Source organism: Odocoileus virginianus, chromosome 13 (assembly GCF_023699985.2).
Source record: "Odocoileus virginianus isolate 20LAN1187 ecotype Illinois chromosome 13, Ovbor_1.2, whole genome shotgun sequence".
In the NCBI taxonomy this organism is placed as follows: domain Eukaryota; kingdom Metazoa; phylum Chordata; class Mammalia; order Artiodactyla; family Cervidae; genus Odocoileus; species Odocoileus virginianus.
In genome coordinates this window covers 1,703,626-1,722,988 of record NC_069686.1, presented here as the reverse complement: position 1 = coordinate 1,722,988, position 19,363 = coordinate 1,703,626, and the positions used below count along the sequence as shown (strand labels likewise).

The 19,363-nt window shown below is 40.2% G+C and overlaps 1 pseudogene; it reads right to left on the bottom strand.

The window, feature by feature from the left end:
• The window catches only part of LOC110123076 (lysine-specific demethylase 3A-like), a 34,947-nt pseudogene that overhangs the window by 4,706 nt on the left and 10,878 nt on the right, over window positions 1-19,363 (bottom strand).

Here is a 19,363-nt window from a genome sequence, read left to right as displayed (position 1 = left end):
ACTAGAACACTTTCTAACACCACACACAAAAATAAACTCAAAATGGATTAAAGATCTAAATGTAAGACCAGAAACTATAAAACTCCTAGAGAAGAACATAGGCAAAACACTCTCCGACATAAATCACAGCAAGATCCTCTATGACCCACCTCCCAGAATATTGGAAATAAAAGCAAAAATAAACAAATGGGACCTAATGAAACTTAAAAGCTTTTGCATAACAAAGGAAACTATAAGCAAGGTGAAAAGACAGCCTTCAGAATGGGATAAAATAATAGCAAATGAAGAAACAGACAAAGGATTAATCTCAAAAATATACAAGCAACTCCTGCAGCTCAATTCCAGAAAAAGAAATGACCTAATCAAAAAATGGACCAAAGATCTAAACAGACATTTCTCCAAAGAAGACATACAGATGGCTAAAAAACACATGAAAAGATGCTCAACATCACTCATTATCAGAGAAATGCAAATCAAAACCTCAATGAGGTACCATTACACGCCAGTCAGGATGGCTGCTATCCAAAAGTCTACAAGCAATAAATGCTGGAGAGGGTGTGGAGAAAAGGGAACCCTCTTATACTGTTGGTGGGAATGCAAACTAGTACAGCCACTATGGAGACCAGTGTGGAGATTCCTTAAAAAAAACTGAAAATAGAACTGCCATATGACCCAGCAATCCCACTTCTGGGCATACACACCAAGGAAACAGATCTGAAAGAGACACGTGCACCCCAATGTTCATTGCAGCACTGTTTATAATAGTCAGGACATGGAAGCAACCTAGATGCCCATCAGCAGACGAATGGATAAGGAAGCTGTGGTACATATACATGATGGAATATTACTTAGCCATTAAAAAGAATTCATTTGAATCAGTTCTAATGAGATGGATGAAACTGGAGCCCATTATACAGAGCGAAGTAAGCCAGAAAAATAAACACCAATACAGTATACTAACGCATATATATGGGATTTAAAAAAATGGTAACGATAACCCTATATGCAAAACAGAAAAAGAGACACAGATGTACAGAACAGACTTTTAGACTCTATGGGAGAAGGCGAGGGTGGGATATTCAGAGAGAACAGCATTGAAACAAGTATACTATCAAGGGTGAAACAGATCACCAGCCCAGGTTGGATGCATGAGACAAGTGCTCAGGGCTGGTGCACTGGGAAGACCCAGAGGGATGGGATGGAGAGGGAGGCGGGAGAGGGGATCGGGATGGGGAACACATGTAAATCCATGGCTGATTCATGTCAATGTATTGCAAAAACCACCACAATACTGTAAAGTAATTAGCCTCCAATTAATAAAAATAAATGGGGAAAAAAATGAGTCCAAGACAAATGTGTTTTATTTTTTAAATCAATATACTTTATGCCAGTTAAACTTCTAAAGGCTTATCATTTTATATTCCAATAAACCATCATGCCTACTCTTTGAGATAAGTACTATTATTCCACAATTTAAGTATGAATAAACTGAGATCCTGAGAGGTTACCTTTGTTCCTTTCTGAGAGGGAGTGTTCTCACATCATGTATGGATGTGAGAGTTGGACCGTAAAGAAAGCTGAGTGCTGAAGAATTGATGCTTTTGAACTGTGGTGTTGGAGAAGACTCTTGAGAGTCCCTTGGACTGGAAGATCCAACCAGTCATTCCTAAAGGAAATAAGTCCTAAATATTCATTGGAAGGACTGATGCTGAAGCTGAAACTCATCTGGTGTGAAGAAATGACTCGTTGGAAAAGACCCTGATGCTGGGGAGGTCTGAAGGCAGGAGGAGAAGAGGACGACAGAGGATGAGATGGTTGGATGGCATCACTGACTCAGTGGACACAAGTTTGAGCAAGCTCCAGGAGCTGGTGATGGACAGGGAAGCCTGGTGTGCTGCAGACCATGGGGTCTTTAAAGAGTTGGACATGACTGAGTGGCTGAACTGAACTGAGAAACCGATGGAGCAGGATTAGAAACCAAGCCACTTGACTCCAGAACTCACCTTTTCACCACACCTGCCATGTGTAGTCCATGACCAATAGAATACAGGTTTCTGCAAGTAAAGTAATAAGTCAATACAGCTTTTCCTGATGCATTTTCTCATTAAAAGATACTAGCTATAAACTTATTGCATAAAGGCCTGTTAACTACTTTATGTTAAAAAGGGTTCCTCACACTTAACACAGGCTTTCCAGGTGGTGCTCAGTTCAGTTCAGTTCAGTCGCTCAGTCGTGTCCAACTCTTTGTGACCCCATGAATTGCAGCACACCAGGCCTCCCTGTCCATCACCAACTCCCGGAGTTTACCCAAACCCATGTCCATTGAGTCGGTGATGCCATCCAAGCATCTCATCCTCTGTCGTCCCCTTCTCCTCCTTCCTTCAGTCTTTTCCAGCATCAGGTCTTTTCAAATGCGTCAGCGTGGCCAGAGTATTGGAGTTTCAGCTGCAGCATCAGTCCTTCCAAAGAACATTCAGGACTGATTTACTTTAGGATCGACTGGTTGGATCTCCTTGCAGTCCAAGGGACTCTCAAGAGTCTTCACCACCACAGTTCAATAGCATCAACTCTGCAAAAGCGCCAGGTGGCGCTACTGGTAAAGAATCCGCCTGCCATTGCAGGAGATGCAAGAGACCCAGGTTCGATCCCTGGGTTGAAAAGATCCCCTAGCGTAGGAAGTGGCAAACCTCTCCAGTATTCTTGCCTGGAGAATCCCATGGAGAAAGGCGCCTGGCAGGCTACAGTCCGTGGGGTCACAAAGTCGGACATAAGTGAGCATACTTTAAACACTTGGGGTCGTGGGTCTGGTATTTTTTAAGTGTTTCAAAATTATAAACTAAGAGGGAAGATATTAAAATATAAAATGACAGTCGTAGTTTCTTTTTCCTTAAATCTCAGAGACTGGATTTCATTGATTCCACTACTTTATCTGATTGATGTTCACATAATCCTTTACAACTGCTAATTAATCACACTACATTTCAGCAATAATTATTAAACTCACCTCGTATGGGGGTGCTGGAGGCACCTCTGGCCCCCTCTTGCCTGCCGGTCCCACCGAAAAGTCAGAAGTGGGGCGCAGCCGGTCATGCCGGCCCCCGGTCCCCGGCCAACTGGCGACACAACTGCGGGCGCGACTTGTCTGCACCCGGGGGGCGCTGCTGAGCGCTGATTCCCCGGAGCTGCTCCGGCCGCCGGCAGCCGCCCGCCTGCTGCCGCAGCACTTCGGTCCAGAGCCCCCGACTCCGCGGTGAGGATCAGACCCCCCCGCCCGCTCTGCAGCAGCCCGGCCCTGCGTCCTATCCAGGGCGCCTTTCAAACGGAGCAAATTTTTCAGAGCATCAAGCAAGACTCTAGTCATTATCAGAAGTGGAGTCATTCAGAAGTTGTTCTTAAAGCTTGTGTTTTGGGAAGTCATCTCTTTCCTCGGCATGCCCAGCGTCTAGGTTCTCCAGGTTCCTCCTGGATGAGCAACAACCAGTCCTCCTTCGTCGCCCAACAAGTTGGAATAATGTGTGAGCATCTCTTAAAAGACTAAAAAGATCATATTTGGGAAGGGTATGAGCAAATCCTCTACAGCTAATTAGCAGAATGGTATGACTCTTTTGTGAAATTCACACATCGTGAGATTATGCCACAAGATGGGAGGAGGCCGACAAATTAAGTGTCCTGAAGCTTTTTGCACATCTGGGTACCAGGCTAGCCATCAGAGAGATGGCTGGTATGTACTTTTTGCAGCTGGTTTGGTTTCGCATTTCACTCCAACTTTACTACATCCTGAGAACACTTAAGTGTTTCTACAGGTCCTTTTTATGAACTTAAACTTTCTGATTGCAACAAGGATCTCATTTCTGTTCGCCCAATAAATAGCCATGCCCTACTGGGATAGATTTTTCAAACAAAACACTTGGAGGAACAACTTAGCAAAATATACCTTCAGCGGCGTTTAACGAATGGAGTTTCCCCATGCACAATTTTGTAAGACGTTTGTGTGTATCTTTTACATTATTGCTTGTTTTGTTCAATTAAAAAAAAAATCCTTGGGGATTCTGGCTGTGAATGTGACACATGATTAACTGTGGTTAAAAGACTATGATCTTCTACAGATCATTAATGTTTTGTGACCATGTATTTAATACATTGCCACAGTGGATTCTGTATAGGAATTATGGTTAAATACAGGGGCTGTTCCCAGGCACAGAATGTGAATCATAAGTTAGTACGGACATCAGATGTTCTTATAATGATATAGCAAAGTCTGTGGTCCTAGGTCTGCAAATGCGTGGTGGGGAAGTAGGACAAACCAGAAATGAACCACTGACAGCTGGATTCTCTCTAGCTGGTATTAGGAAAATACTTTGACTCCAACACTTAAACACCCACGTGGCGCCTGTGTTCACTCAGTCGCATAAAGAGCTCCCTGGACACTGAACCTCTAAAAAGAAAACACTTCCTCTGGAGTGAAAGCATCAGGATTTATTTGGGAGCTTAGCAGAGGTGAGCATAGGGTGGGCCTGATTCAGGAGGCATTGCTGCTTGGCAGAAACCACTTGACCTTTGTATCTGTTCTAAAAATAGAACTTGGATTCTTTGGTCAGATTCCCCCAAATTCTTCTAAGAGGTGTCCACATCCAACTGGCTTGAGCTTGGTTTTGGCAGCCCTTCCGTAAAATTGCTTATGGATTGTTTTTCACATTGTTTCCAAGGCAGAGAAACAGAAAGCAGCCTCTGCTGGGAGAAAGTAGAAGTTAAATATACATTTATTTATTAACAATGACTTGTTCCGGACCACATTTTATAAAATGCTTTGTTTCTTTTATTATTGTTTCTAGAAAGAAAAATTCTATTAAGACTAAGAGTTTCAATATGGAATAATTTTTTAAATAGGATTTATTTGGGGACTTCTCTGGTGGCTCAGTAGTAAAGAATCCACCTGACAATGCAGGAGTCATGGGTTCGGTCCCTGGTCCCGGAAGATCCCACATGCCAAGGAGCGAGTAAGCCCTTGTACCACAACTATTGAGACTGTGCTCAAGAGCCCTTGCTCACCAACGAGAGGAGCCGCCACCATGAGCAGCCCGCCACCACAACTGGAGAGCAGTCCCGCTCGCCACAGCTAGAGGGCGCCTGCACGCAACAGTGAAGACCCAGTGCAGCCAAAAGTAAATAATACAATTATTAAAAATAATAATAAAATGAAATAGGGCTTATATTGAAAAATTGAGTTTAATTCCAATGGGAAAAAAATTTAAAGGTAACCTTATTGATAAATACAATTGCAAAATTCCTAAATAAAATATTCACAAACTACACTTGAAGGAAAGTTACAGGCTCAAAATAGCCTGGAGTTAAAACTCCCCTCCGGATCCTCCCCACCATTCTATGCAAAACAAAGAACTCTCTTTCTCGAAGAAAAAAATGGGCGTTAAGGTTGATTACACCCAGCTCCCAGCCGGTCCCAGCCTCTGGCCGATCTCCAGAATTCCTTACCCCAGCTTTTTAAGAGATAACTAACCTGAACAACCTTGGAGAAGAACAGGCCCCCTTAAGACAGTAGATTTCTACATTCATGCCTGTATATACTTACTCTTTTCTTGGGTTAGGGCAGCAGCTCACCAATCTGACTGCTGCCCCTTCTCGCCTCATTAAAGGTGATCTGTTCCTGTAAAGTGAAGGTCTCCTTTTTCTGAACCTTGCCTTCTCTGACTCCCTTACCCTACAACACTCATCACTGTACAAGAAAAAACACTACATCATAACCAACGGTGGATCTAGAAATGCAAGGATTTTCCAACACTGGAAAATCTATTTATGGAGGTGACTGAAATATAAATAATATTTAAATCTTTAGTAATAAAGGAGATTCCCTAAGAAAGACAAAGTAGATAAAGTGATTCCCAAGAGTGTGATTGGCAACATTTAAAACGTATGCAAAGGAGATCTGAAAGGAACAGCCAGTTAAATGAGGGTAGAACTGGCAAGAGGGATGTGCGGTGTCCAGGCATTGGAGAGAAGGAAGTGTTTCAAGTGGTCAAGCCTTGAGATGTCAAGTAAGATGAGGACTGAGAACTATTAATTCAGAATGGTACTGGTCATTGTTTCTGGGATAATCACAATTTCTGTGGAGCGATGAGAGAGAGACCTCATTAGACTGGGTTAAGGAAAAATATGAAGTGAGAAAATGGAGCTCAGACTATAGAAAATTCTTTTAAGAAGTTAAGAGTTGAAGGGAACAGATAAATGGGGTGGTAACTTGGCTCTTCTAAGAGGAATTGGTAAAAGAAAGGTGTATTTCTTTGTATATTGTTTTATATTTGTTGGTGTTATTTAAAGATGATAGGTACTGGACATATTTTATACCAAAGGGAAAAAACTCAATGAGTAAAAGTTTGATGATGCAGGAAGAAAACACATAATTATGGGAGTAATGCTTTCTCCCTCTGCCAGGAACACCTTGCCAAACTCCAACTCAGGTGAAAATCAACTGTCTTCCATGCTTCTGAGCTTAGTAGGGGAATGGGGTTGGGTGGGTACTTGACTACAAGTCTCAAAAGAACACTTAACGCTAACCAACAATCCTTCCACACTTTGCTAATATGATGACTTCGCCTCTCTCCAAAATAACTACATCACACTCTCTTCTCTCTCCAAAAGCATATGTTCTTTTCCTCCCCCACTAAAATAGGAGCTGTTAGGTAGACATCCTCTCATCTTCACACTGACACATGCACCTGTCTTCTTTCTTCTCTCTGTGTGGTGTGGACCCCACTTCATTATAATAGGACACCAGTTAAAGGATAACTGAAATACGCAGACTTTCTTAGAAGAAAGCCTCAGTCCAAATAAAGCTGAAAAATCACTAAAACTATACACAATAAAAATGTGAAATTAATGGAAAAATTCAATCTCCTTGAAAAAGTTATATTCACAAACTGACCTGGGAAAATTAGATTTGGTAGTAATAATGCACCCAAATAAAGGTCCAGTGCTATGTGTCATCAGCAATAAAAATCTTTTTTAAAGACTCCACATAAGTACAGTATTTCTCTGATTTACTTCACTTAGTAAACTACCCTCAAAGCCCATCCATGTTATTGCAAATGGGTGTGATAACCTTTAATGTTCTTTAGAAAGAACCTCAGTGTCTTTACCGAGAAACAAATTTCAAGCAATTTGCTGCTTTGCATTTAAATAAAGAGCTTGGCCATAGCCCTTTCAACCTAACAACAAGTAAAAAGCTATACATACTGAAAAATCCACAATCTCCTTGGATCCATAAAAAGGGAAGGACACACCACAAACTTCTGCCCCCAAGATTGGAGAGACAGACAGCAAATACAGAGTTACGACTCATCAGACCAAAAACCCCCTCGGGAAACAGTTGCAAGCTAGGAAAGCTGGGCCTGTAACCGATGCACTGCTGGAGGCTCAGTGTGGACCACTCTGAGAATTAAAAACTTCAGGGGACCCAGTCATAGAGAGCCCCCGCAGTATGGTGAGATTTGTTTCCAGGAGCTCAAGCAGGTTCACGTATTAAATGTTGGAGAAAAATGCTCTCCTGTTTCCAGCAGGAGGTGGGGAAAGGGGCCTATTTTGAAATATGTCAGCGCGTTCCCAACTAGGCCGGCCCTCAGGTTAAACAGAGTTAACCAGATCCCGACATGCTGGAGTGTTATTAAAACCTAACTCACCTGTCTGGGGAAGGAAGCCACTCCAGTCAGCTCCAGCCTTCCTCACGGGGAGTGGAAACAGCCAGCCCCAGGCCACTCTCGCCATCCTCTCCCACCTAACTGAGAAACATGTGATTCTCACAGTCCAGAGGTGCAACCTCATTGAAAGACTGAGAGCTAATCACAGGGCTGTAGAATCCTTCCCCCACACCATCTACCTCACGACCGTCTTACTAAAGGCCCAATTCAGCATTTCCTTTTACCCAGTAGATCGTGTCTGGTTATCAGAAGAAAAAGAATTACAAAACATACTGAGAGCAAACACCACCACCAAGACCTACATAGTATTCTAATAGAAGAATGCATTGTATTCTACTTATACAGTCTCCTATTTATGTTTAAATTTTCCACCATGCTAAAATGATAAAAACTCTTGTGTATATATAGATATTTGTAATTTGATATTTGTAATCAGATGGTAAATTTCCTTAGGATGCATTGTTAAAAGTCATTTGCCAAATGTTTGAAAATAATAGATTATCAGCTAGCTTAGTAAACAAATACCGTACAATATTATTTATACACGGAATCTAAAAAATACAACTAGTGAATGTAATTTAAAAAAAAAACAGACTCACAGAGAACAAATGGGTGGTTACCAGTAAGGAGAGGGGAGGGAGGGGGCAATATGTGCATGCGTGCTTAGTCACTCAGTTGTGTCCGATTCACTGTGACCCCATGGACTGTAGCCCACCAGGCTCCTCTGTGCATGAAATTCTCCAGGCAAGAATACTGTAGTGGGTTGCCATTTCCTTCTCCAGGGAATCTTCCTGACCCAGGGATCAAACCCAGGTCTCCCGCATTGCAGGCAGATTCTTTACTGTCTGAGCTACCAGGGAAGCCCAGGGGCAATACAGGAGTAGGGAATTAAGAGGTACAAACAATTAGGCACAAAAATAAGCTACAAGGATATAATGTACAGGAGGAGGAATATAACAAATATTTTATAACTATAAACTTTTTGAATCACTATACTGTATACCTATAATATATAATTTTTTAAAAATTCAACCTTTGGCATAGGAGAGAAGAGCATGGGCAGGGTGGGGGAAGAGGAGAAAATAAGTCAATCTAGACAAAGATATGATCAACCTAGATAGCATATTAAAAAGCAGAGACATTACTTTGCCAACAAAGGTCCATCTAGTCAAAGCTATGGTTTTTCCAGTAGTCATGTATGGATGTGAGAGTTGGACTATAAAGAAAGCTGAGCACGGAAGAATTGATGCTTTTGAACTGTGGTGTTGGAGAAGACTCTTGAGAGTCCCTTGGACTGCAAGGAGATCCAACCAGTGCTTGGTGTTCATTGGAAGGACTGATGCTGAAGCTGAAACTCCAATACTTTGGCCAGCTCATGTGAAGAACTGACTCATTGGAAAAGATCGTGATGCTGGGAAAGATTGAGGGCAGGAGGAGAAGGGGACAACAGAGGATGAGATGGTTGGATGGCATCACTGACTCAATGGACATGAGTTTGAGTATACTCTGGGAGTTGGTGATGGACAGGGAAGCCCAGCGTGCTGCAGCCCATGGGGTCTCAAAGAGTTGAACACGACTGAGTGACTGAACTGATCTGAGACTTATGAACACATTTATTTCTCTTTTTAAAATGTTTATATTAATGTTTTGAGTATGATAAAAATATCCTTGGATTTCAAAGAATGTGTGGAAAAAGTAAGTCTGCCTCTCATATATCTCCCAGTTCCTAGTTTTCTCCCTTGTTTTTTCTCTATGCTTTTAGATATCAGGGTAAACCAAACAAAAAAACCATTTTTGTAGATCAAACACAGTTTAAAGTTTTTCAGAAATGCAATATGGTTCCACCTAATATGATATACATGTCCATTTACTTTTCCAAATATATAACCATAATATGCTCAGTGACATTTTTATATATTTCAGGAAGTTTTGCTGTCAACTTCTCTCCTCAGTGGGGACAAAGAAAGTGAAGTCGCTCAGTCATGTCTGACTCTTTGTGACGTCATGGGCTGTAGCCCATCAGGCTCCTCCATCCATGGAATTTTCCAGGCAAGAGTATGGAGTGGGTTGCCGTTTCCTTCTCCAGGGGATCTTCCTGACCCAGGGATCGAACCTGGGTCTCCAGCACTGCAGGCAGACGCTTTACCATCTGAGCCCCCAGGGAAGCCCCTCAGTGGGGACAAAATATCCACAAATCAGGTTTTAAAAATTAAAACTGCCAAGGGACATCAGATAAGTGGAATAGAGGTCTTGGGGGTGGTGTCATTCATTTTCCTAAAATGAGAAATTGTTTCCTTTAACTTGAAGAGAGCAACACTTTTGAAGTCTCTAAGTTACATAAACAAATGATAAGAAAACATACCATGTGAAGAATATCTCCCACTATCAAAGCCCAATGACTTCCTACAGTAGGAGAAAGCCCAGCCTCAGGCTATGAAGGCATTCAGGCTGGAGGGTGCTGTGGTTCTTCCGTGCTTGTTCCTATAGCCAGGATTTGGGGATAAAATTGCCTAGAATAGTTTTTGTACCATTAGAGGACCATGGGTGAATAGTGTGTCTGTTACAGCGCCACTTCCTGAAGTACCTTTCCTGATTAAAAAAAAAAAGAAGAGGAATTTATTAAAAATACTTAGCTATGTAAGTAAAATAATATCTTTTCAAGAAAATGCAGATTACAGAACTGGAAGAAACCATGGAAACTCCATGGTTCTTAACAGGGAATCATATCTGTTTCACCATGGCATTTTGGCTAATTGTTCAAGGACAGTAAAATGATTTTTTTTTCAAGTTTGAACCTGGATCTTCGGACATGGCAGCCTTGGAAAGTGATCCTTCCTATTTCAGTTGTCCAGCTTTTCTGAACAACAGCTCGGTCACCTCTTCAAAAGGCATTCCTTATCATTCTCTCCACAGAGTGCATCTGGAGTTACTATATCCTGATCGATTCTGCTAACCTATAAAATGCATCTCCTTACTCCCAATCTCTAAAGTAAAATTTTCCCTATACACAGTATAAATTCTGTCTATTCATGTATTGGGTTTAATTTGACCTTCCCCTGCCTCTGTGTAGTGTCTTCAGTTTCCTGTTAAAAGCATTTGGTTGTACGTTAGGCTGTTTGTTTCTCTGGGAAAGTATGTTCTTGTGTCAGTTTAGAAAATGGTGGTTGGGCTTCCAAGCCAAAAAATGATTCAATCTATAATTTACCTCAACCATGATGCTGATGCCCCCCTTTTCAATTATCCCTCCATTCCATTGAGCAAGCACTGACGCGGCATGTACTGGAAGATTTTATTGTGCTCCTCATGTGGGATACCAGCAACAAAAATTTCTCTTAACTTCAATGGGAAGCATGACCACTGGCTGCAGAGTCAGAAAGAATCGCTGGGCATAGACCTCAGTGTTCACTCACTGTATCTGAAGTGCCTCTGGTCCTCAGGGATACTCTTGTTTTCAATAAACAACTATTCTGAAAAATAGCGTGTAATCAAGCTAATGAAAACATGGCAAGATTCAAGTGGGAACAGTTAGTTCAGACAGTATTTCATCTAGTAGTTAAATAAGTGAGCCAAGGTAAGTCTTTCTACAAACTGTTTGCTTTTATTTCAAGTTAGCAGCAGATATGTAGGGAGCATTAGGGCGATAGCAAAAAGGAAACTTAGAAGACTGCTTTAAACATTGCCACTTCTCAAAATGGAAGTAAAAGCATGTGGGGAGAAATTAACAACGGAGAAGATAGAAGGGTTATCTAGGTGCCTTCCATGAGAGGCAGCACTCGTTCCTACAACTTGGTTAGGTGTGGTTTGTTCTGGTTCATTTGTAAGTGGTTTTATGAGGTTTTCCTAAAAGCAACAATGATGTCGCTGCTGTGTTATCAGTTTACATCATCTCAAAAACAAGAACACACACTTGCACAAGACTCAAGACTCCAGGTCACACTTACATCCCTAACCCTCTGCCAAGTGTGTCTCAAATTACCTATAAGGTCACCAGCAATAAGTCATGTAAAGTGGATGGCTCTGTGAAAAGCCACTATCACTAATGAAAACAAATTCTAGTGTCAGGCCCAATGTCAATAAGCCAATCACATCCTATTTGGAAGGAAAGGACAGAATTTATTGTGTGAACAGTGGTTCGTTAACACAACTCTTTTTTTTTTTTTTTTTCAGAATATTAGTTTGTTTGCCTATAAGTGGATACATTTGCTGTACAAAGACGAATATTTTCATGCTGAGTGGAAGGTAAACACTGTCGTAGAGTTTTCTCTCTTCGATGAGCTTTGCTGTATGGGAGGAATATGGAGGCTGATGGGAAAACAGGGAGAATGGTTATGGAATAAGTAGCAAATATTTTCTGGTAGTTGGTTTACATAAGATTCAGTTCAGTTCAGTTCAGTCGCTCAGTCGTGTCCGACTCTGCAATCCCATGAATCACAGCATGCCAGGCCTCCGTGTCCATCACCAACTCCCAGAGTTTACTCAAACTCATGTGCATTGATTTGGTGATGCCATCCCCAACCATCTCATCCTCTGTCGTCCCCTTCTCCTCCTGCCCGCAATCCCTCCCAGCATCAGGGTCTTTTCCAATGACTCAACTCTTTGCATGAGGTGGCCAAAGCATTAGAGTTTCAGCTTCAACATCAGTCCTTCCAATGAACAGCCAGGACTGATCTGCTTTAGGATGGGCTGGTTGGATCTCCTTGCAGTCCAAGGGACTCTCAAGAGTCTTCTCCAACACCACAGTTCAAAACATCAATTCTTCAGTGCTCAGCTTTCTTGACCGTCCAACTCTCACATCCATACATGACTACTAGAAAAACCATAGCCTTGACTAGATGGACCTTTGTTGGCAAAGTAATGTCTCTGCTTTTAAATATGCTGTCTAGGTTGGTCATAACTTTCCTTCCAAGGAGTAAGCATAAGATTACATAAGATTAAGTACAATTAACCTGTTCCTCTGACTCACTAGAAGGCTTCTCAGTCCAAGAGGCAAGGACTGCACCTGGTATTTGAGGGAAGTCAAAGACCTTTCTAATTACTTACTTGCCAGAATATCCATTAGCACAGATCATGTGTGTTAGTCATTCAGTCATGCCCAACTCTTTGTGATCCCATGAAGTGTAACCCATCAGGCTCCTCTGTCTGTGGAATTCTCCAGGCAAGAACACTGGAATGAATTGCTACTCCTTTCTCCAAGGGATCTTCCCAACCCAGGGATCAAACCTGGGTTCCTCCAATTGTGGGCAGGTTCTTTACCACCTGAGCCACTAGGGAAGTCCAGCACAGATCATGTGAGTGGATTAATCCATCGTCAACTGTGGCCATCTAAGAGAAAATTTCCCTGGAAAGTAAATTGACCTTGTTGAGACTGAGATGTTATAACGGATGGTAAATGCACTAAGAAGGGAAAGAGGATTAACATTAAAGGACAGTTTCCTTAGTTGAATTCAGGACACATTGTGTCAAACTAACAAATATGAATTTGTAGCACCACCAGGTACGAGTTCTCTGCTGGAAAAGCATAAAAGATACAAAAAGGGCTAAGATCTTTGAAGGCAGCTTACCTCCTCATAGAAGCTTCAGGCTTAAATCCCACAGGCTTATTTTGAAACAAAAAGAATTATATACTTTTAAAATATTACTTCATATTTCTGCATATGTTTTGCCAGGGAAGACTTCAGGTTACCATCAAACAGAATCAATGCTATTCTTGCTATTTGGTATCACATATAAAGCCATACATTGTCATATCTGGAGATGGAACACAAACTTTCCAATCCTACTGTGTGATCTCACTCAGTAAGAATCCATTTCTGGGCCTCTCCAATGGATCAATCATGACAAGCTGTACCAACTATAGAGATGCTAAAATGACAACAAAAACAAAAACAACAACAAAGTTCAACTATATTTGACACAGTTGAAGATATTTGATTAATGTTTGACCGTTTTTCCACTGATGAAAGAAATCAAAGAGGACACAAACAGATGGAGAAATATACCGTGTTCATGGATTGGAAGAATCAATATTGTCAAAATGGCTATACTACCCAAAGCAATCTATAGATTCAAAGCAATCCCTATCAAACTACCAACGGTATTTTTCACAGAACTAGAACAAATAATTTCACAATTTGTATGGAAATACAAAAAACCTCAAATAGCCAAAGTAACCTTGAGAAAGAAGAATGGAACTGGAGGAATCAACCTGCCTGACTTCAGACTATACTACAAAGCCACAGTCATCAAGACAGTATGGTACTGGCACAAAGACAGAAATATAGATCAATGGAACAGAATAGAAAGCCCAGAGATAAATCCACAACCTATGATCACCTTATCTTCGACAAAGGAGGCAAGGATATACAATGGAAAAAAGACAACCTCTTTAACAAGTGGCGCTGGGAAAACTGGTCAACCACCTGTAAAAGAATGAAACTAGAACACTTTCTAACACCATACACAAAAATAAACTCAAAATGGATTAAAGATCTAAATGTAAGACCAGAAACTATAAAACTCCTAGAGGAGAACATAGGCAAAACACTCTCCGACATAAATCACAGCAGGATCCTCTATGACCCACATCCCAGAATTTTAGAAACAAAAGCAAAAATAAACAAATGGGGCCTAATGAAACTTAAAAGCTTTTGCACAACAAAGGAAACTATAAGCAAGGTGAAAAGACAGCCCTCAGATTGGGAGAAAATAATAGCAAACGAAGCAACAGACAAAGGATTAATCTCAAAAATATACAAGCAACTCCTCCAGCTCAACTCCAGAAAAATAAATGACCCAATCAAAAAATGGGCCAAAGATCTAAACAGACATTTCTCCAAGGAAGACATACAGATGGCAAAAAAACACATGAAAAGATGCTCAATATCACTCATTATCAGAGAAATGCAAATCAAAACCACAATGAGGTATCATTACACGCGTCAGGATGGCTGCTATCTAAAAGTCTACAAGCAATAAATGCTGGAGAGGGTGTGGAGAAAAGGGAACCCTCTTACACTGTTGGTGGGAATGCAAACTAGTACAGCCACTATGGAAAACAGTGTGGAGATTTCTTAAAAAGCTGGAAATAGAACTGCCATATGACCCAGCAATCCCACTTCTGGGCATACACACTGAGGAAACCAGATCTGAAAGAGACACGTGCACCCCAATGTTCATCGCAGCACTGTTTATAATAGCCAGGACATGGAAGCAACCTAGATGCCCATCAGCAGACAAATGGATAAGGAAGCTGTGGTACATATACATGATGGAATATTACTCAGGCATTAAAAAGAATTCATTTGAATCAGCTCTAATGAGATGGATGAAACTGGAGCCCATTATACAGAGTGAAATAAGCCAAAAAGATAAAGACCAATACAGTATACTAACACATATATATGGAATTTAGAAAGATGGTAATGATAACCCTATATGCAAAACAGAAAAAGAGACACAGATGTACAGAACAGACTTTTGCACTCTGTGGGAGAAGGCGAGGGTGGGATGTTTCGAGAGAACAGCATAGAAACATGTATATTATCTAGGGTGAAACAGATCACCAGCCCAGGCTGAATGCATGAGACAAGTGCTCGGTCTGGTGCACTAGGAAGACCCAGAGGAATCAGGTGGAGAGGGAGGTGGGAGGGGGGATCGGGATGGGGAATACATGTAAATCCATGGCTGATTCATGTCAGTGTATGACAAAAACCACTACAATATTATAAAGTAATTAGCCTCCAACTAATAAAAATAAATGAAAAAAAAATGTTTGACCGTTTTTCAACTAGGAGGAAAATTACAAAATAATAAAACATTTGTTTAAACATGTTCAACTTTTTGGTAACTTATCAGTAACAAAGGAATTTAACTAGTTATTTTCAGCATTTGGTATACAGATGCCACAAATAATATATAGGGGCTTTTAAAAATAATGACTCATTATAATGAAAATTCTCTTTACAGATTCTCCCATGCAGACAACAGACTATATTTTTAGAAATCTCATTTAAAAGCATGATTTCTCTAAACCATTGACTATAGGACAAGATTATTTTAGACTAGAAGGTATTTACAGAAAACAGAGACAAATGGCTTTTCTAATATGATTCTGAATTAAAACCATCACACTTACTTTTTTATAGTTTTTTCCCAACTGTTGCTATTCACAAAAACTTTCTAAATTTTAGACTACTGACTTTTCTTAGTAATACAAAACTTAATCCTATGCTTAGATTAGAGAAGAACTTTCACTAGAATGTTAGTAGTTTAAAAGCACTTAAACTTTTATTTGAGGCAACGCCAGTCATACTGTTTGCGCTGTGTGCTTCACCAGTATCTGGAGAGTCCTCCTCAATGTGGAATTAACAGATCACCTCTCGGTAATGCATTCCACCATCATCGGGATATAAACAGGAAATCATTTTTTTTCAGCTTACCAAATCAAATCCATGTATTTTGTTATAGTAAATTTTCCTATAATTATAAATGCTAGGGAGTCTATAAATGCCACTTCAGTGTAAATGAATTAATCTTTATTTTGTGAATCTATTTTTAAGTCATCTATCTGAAATCACATTATGCATTTCAGAAATGTGTTACTGTTTATTTTGGAGCATGGCAGTCAATGTTTCAAAGTCTGAAAAAAAAAACCATACCCAAAACACAAAGGTTTTTGCTTGATTCTTCTCTATTCATTCAGAAAGAATCTAAATGAGATTCTAAAATGTTCAAGGATTTTTTAAGGAAGAAATACCTTGTTGTCAGTAAGTACACATCATTTAAAACTCCATCTTTTAAAATATGTTGAGTTGCACAATAGCACAGAATGTTTGGCAACCAGTGTTGAAACTTACAGGGCCTGATGTTCCCTCATCTGAGATATCTGATAAGCAAAATCTCTTTGATATGCCTTCATCCAAGATTTGGTGGAATGTATGTAAACTAGAAAAGAATTGGCCACAAAGAATTAGCTGCCAGGATTCCTCTATCCTAAGACGTACTTTTCCCCAGTTTAACTTTTCTTAAATCAAATAGTTTTATGTTAGTGTGATTATATTTAAAATAGTGTCATGTTCTTTTCCAGTGAGCTGGGAGGATTTTTGTTTATTCTTTTGTTCTGCCTTCTTTTTTTTTTTTTTAATGAATTCCCTCTGCTTTCAGAGAGATTTGGTGTGGACTGGTACTGCTGGAGCTTTCAGGTCCATCACCTCCTGCCAGCTTTCCATGAGTGCTTTGCCATGAAAAAGGAAGGAAACTATTTTCAAATTAGGGGTGAATCTTATTAATACAATGGATGTTGTCTGGACAAGTATCTGTACTTTACAAGTATATTGAGCATGCTCCTTTTAATATCTTTTTTTTTCTTCCTGAAACCCCACAGAGAATGTGTTAATCATATTAAGATATTGGTTTTAGAACCATGACCTAAGTTTATAGGTGGCTTTCAAGGAAATATTTATATAGCCAAGATTTAGATTATAACTGTCACCATAAAGCTAGCTTTAAGGGGAAATCACTCTTGATAAAAATCTAAATAAACCAAAATCAAAGAGGTTCATTTTCTGCACTGCAATTCTTCTTTTTTTCATATTTTTCATTTTTCAGTAGTAGCTAATAGGCTATTTAAGACTAACGAAACTTGAATTCTGAAATGAACATCTCAAATCTTTGTAAATCAAATATCTCTCTTCAAGAATAAGAAAGACTGATACAGCTGGAAGTATTCTTCTAAATTACGAATGGGTGTGTGTGTGTGTGTGTGTGTGTGTGTGTGTGTGTCTGTCTGCTGTGATATATTTTGTATATGCTATATATGTAACTGTGATGAAAGCTACATCATTCTTGTGGTTTTGTTAACCACAAAAGTTTGACTTCAGACTTGACCAAGTGAAGAGAAGCCAAGAGCAATTACTAGTACTGGGAAAAGACAGAACTTGGCATTGCAAAATCTGGGATGAAGTCCCTGCTCAATCCCTTGGGTTAGTCCCTTAATTACTCTAAACCTCATTTTTCAACATCTGACATTAAAATAAATAATATGGTACTTCTTAGGATGGCTGGGCATTCAAATGCCATAATGGAAATATATATACTTTACAAATTATAAAATGCTCTACAAATGTCATTTTAAAACATTTGGAAAAATAAAATCTGAGACAACTACCTAGCTGAGCAAGGCCTTCGGGAATTATTTAAATAATCAGAAAAGAAGAGCATTAGAAGGTGAACTTGGCACAATTAAGCAGGAAATAGTCACAATTCATGCTGACTTACCAAGCCAGTGTTATTAACTCCAGGATCCTCATGCCCTTGGCCGTGGAAGGAAGCCTCAGTCTGTGGACCTGGGAGCTATGGGGAAAATTTTCAGGTTTCTGAATGACCAGGATGAGTTGGTTTCTTCATTCATACTCTGTACTAGGCTCTGGAGATACAGAGAGGGCTAAGAGCAAAGGCATCTGCTCTTCTGTAACTTAGAGTCCAGTAAGAAAGACACAACTCAATCAACTAATTACCTAAATATGTTAAAATAGTGAAAAGCCTTTAAGAGTTCAGGTGGCTCTGAAGCATATGAAATGCAGACTTAATTTATTTTGCTTTTGTCAGAAAGCTTTCCTAAGGAAGTAATATTTGGTCTAATACATGACAGCAACAATGAGATGAAGTTGGGGGCAGGATGGAGAGGATCGTAGCAGAGAGAAATGTTTTAGCAAAGACTTTGAGACAGAAACGGCTGAAAGGAGGCTGTGTTGAAGGAGCCTGAACTGGAGGCGGTCAAAGAAATAAGCAGAAGCCAATCTTCATCCGAGAACAGAGACGCGACAGTAATACTTTCTTGAAATAACACTGTGGAATGAATTGGTGGGCTGCGAGGCAAAAGTGAAAAACAGTAAGTTTGATTAACATGGCAAGTTTGATTCAATGGAGAGAATTTGCTAGTTTCAAAAGAGGTCTGGGTACCATCCCATATCTGTGGATGTGGATTAAGAGAAAAGGTTCAGGAATAAGCCTTGAGGGGCTCCAGCTTTTAAAGTCTCAATAAAGGAGGAGAAGTCTAGAAACAAGAGGTAGAAAGATAAGAGGGGCATTACGAGTCAGAAGGGGGGGACGTTGCTGCTGAGCGGTCTAGTAAGGCAAAGCATGAAACAATGCTCATCGGTTTAGTGACATGGAGGGCACTAAGTCAGTGAAAACTATACTGGAGGAGAGATGGGAACAAATGTCAGCCAAAGAGTGAGAGGAAATAAAGAAACGGGACTAAGTTGTTTAAGACATTTGGTTATGAAAATTACAAGTAAAAGACTGTGGTAGCTGAGGGGGGAGATAGGGAAATATAGAGGGACATTTTGCCCATCCCCCAAATCATCAGCTGGTCACTCACTCTACTGGTGTAGAATTTCTCTCTCCCTTAAATTTGGGATGTTGTTGGTCCTTAGAGAATATTTGAAGAGGAGGATGGATAGTCTAATAAATATAGTCTCCAAAATAAATAAATAAATGGGTTATTCATGTCCTCACTACCTACCATCAACAAGTCCCACACCAGCATTTATGAGTTCTAAAAGAAACTTTCAATGATATGGTACTGGAAGAAGGAAGAAAGAAAGATGCAATATTTCTCAATGTAAGTGTGGGCTTTCCTCTCATTCAAAGAC